The sequence below is a fragment of the Stomoxys calcitrans genome, chromosome 2, assembly GCF_963082655.1.
Source record: "Stomoxys calcitrans chromosome 2, idStoCalc2.1, whole genome shotgun sequence".
NCBI lineage: Eukaryota > Metazoa > Arthropoda > Insecta > Diptera > Muscidae > Stomoxys > Stomoxys calcitrans.
In genome coordinates this window covers 157,700,232-157,702,624 of record NC_081553.1, presented here as the reverse complement: position 1 = coordinate 157,702,624, position 2,393 = coordinate 157,700,232, and the positions used below count along the sequence as shown (strand labels likewise).

General features: G+C 39.9%; 1 long non-coding RNA gene across 1 annotated transcript; it reads right to left on the bottom strand.

The window, feature by feature from the left end:
- Positions 1–1,013: 1,013 nt before the first annotated feature.
- On the bottom strand, positions 1,014–2,039 carry LOC106093923 (uncharacterized). The gene is made up of 3 exons (XR_001222429.2): positions 1,929–2,039; positions 1,675–1,814; positions 1,014–1,431 (listed from the first exon to the last, which is right to left on the bottom strand). It is a non-coding gene; the product is annotated as an uncharacterized LOC106093923 (long non-coding RNA).
- Positions 2,040–2,393: the final 354 nt, after the last annotated feature.

The window sequence follows — 2,393 nt, the reverse complement described above, 5'->3', positions numbered from 1 at the left end:
ATTTTATTCGAGGGAGAAATTAATTCCCTGCGAGTTTATTCCCAGGGAGTTTTCAGAATTGGGCTGAACATGTTGTCTTGGCATAGGCGGAAGGATGAGGACCACCCACGTGCGCACTGGAGACTATTCTAGATATCCGACCCATTGACATACAGATTAAGTATGAGGCAGCCACTACGGCTATGAGACTTAAGGCGATGGGAGAATAGATTGAGGATGGGAGCAGCTCATACCATCGCGGTATAATCGAGGCGATGATAGCAACCCTGAAAGGAAGGGAACAGGTTTCCGATCGGATGCCTGAGATGAACCTTGGAGTTGAGTGCGAGGCACTGCTGCCATCGGCACAGTTTTGAATTGACGGAACCCTGGTATTGCCATCTGGAAGATCATGTTACACGGTTGGATCAAAGCTAGAGGACTGAGTGGGCCTGGGGCCTACATTGAAAACCCAGTGACTGAGATATGTTTTAGACTGCCCGACCATAATAGACCCTGCAGGCGGAGATCCGGGCGATCACGGAATGCATGAAGTGGTGTGGTGTTAGCGCGAGGATGTCGAGTGTGAACATCTTTACCGACAGTAAAACTGCCATAAGGACAATAACAAGCAGGACGGTAAGGTCACGAGTAGTTTTGGAGTGTAAGAAGGAGATCAACGCCTTCTCTGAAGATGGCGAAATCCGCATCGTTTGGGTGCCAGGCCATAACGGAGCAAGGGGAAATAAAAGAGCAGATGATATGTCGATGAATGCCAGAGGACTGCCGTCAGTAAACTTAGTTAACCCGAAGCCTTTCGGGTTGACGCAGTCGTAGTTAAGGGAGTGGGCGACGAATGCGCATGCAACATTGTGGAACAACGAAACGGTCGGTAGGACGGCGAAAATTATATAGGGGGATCCAAATTGTGAGAAGTCGAGTTAGTTGTGTTAGGCCCTTCAACATCCAATTTCAATTTGGCCGAGATCGGTTCAAATTTGGATATAGCTAATATATAAAGCGATCTCTTGATTTTAAGTCTTGGCCTCATAAAGGCACATTTATTATCCGATTTCCCGGAAATTTGACACTGTAAATTATGTTCGGCTTTTCGACATCCGTGTCGTATATGGTTCAGATCGGTCTTTATTTGGATATGGCTGCCATATCGAATCTCGAATCCTGGCGAGAACTTCAGATACAAATTTTAAGCGGTTGCTAATCCCACCTATTCCTCCTGGATACTATACATGTCGAACTGCGGGACGCCAGACTCGGTTATAAAAGGAGGTTTTGAAACGAACTCGGATATAAAAAGGAGGTCATTGAGCTTAAACTTGAATCGGACAGCACTTTAGATATGTGAGAAATTTGCCCCTGTTCCTTAATGGAATAAATTTGCAACATCGTTTTCCATCATCAAAATGAGGGCATTAGAGAGACAACAGACACCTGAAATGGCACAACAGAGTACAATAGAAACATTCAATCAAATCATAATGATAATTCTCCTGTATTGCTTTATAAGTGTCCTTGAATGACAGAATTGTTCCTTGGTGGATTTGCTGGTATGTACTACTAAACAGGGTTACTATTGTGATTTGAAAGAAGTCGAACAAATAACCGCCTCCTCAAACTCATGAGCACAATTTTTTCAGATAGCTTTTTTTTTAAGTTGCAAAAATAAATACACACCAAAGATTCGTTTAAATCGCTTCACCCATTTTCAAGATTTAACGTTTCGTTATCTAGTCAACGAAAGATTATTTTAGAATAAATTCCGCTATACACTGTTAAATGTAACTGCAACTCAATTTCGAGAGGTCTTGCTCAATCTATAAAGAAAGTACATATTTGTACGTTTTAGAATCTTGAAGAATGAATTTCACAAAATTATTCTAGCTCTAGCTCAATTCTTAAATAATGTACTATTCTGTACATTTTAGTACCTAAATGTACGAATATCAACAAAATATTCGAGCTACCCGATAAACACTGCAATGTGGAACTATATCTTAATTTTAAGAGTTTTGAAGAAGTCCGTATCTCTATACGGTACGTTTTCTATTTGGTACGTTTTAGAACCTACAATTTCGAATTTCAACAAACCTATCACGATACCAAACATCAAATTAATCAGACGTGTTTTGCAGAGCTCCCGAATATATATAATTTTAAAGCTTTTTTTATGCAAGTGGTATTTAAAATTGCACTATAACCCGCGTCTTATTGTCCTTTATGGCCATTAAACATCATTAAACAATTTTCGTGTGACATCATATTGTTATTTGTTGATTTAAGAAACTATTTTTTTGGCAAATTGAACAAATTATCAATTTCGCTCCAACTGTGTGAAAAAGATTTAAACACACACGAAAATAATTCAAACTTATAAACATCATCATCAGCTCGTG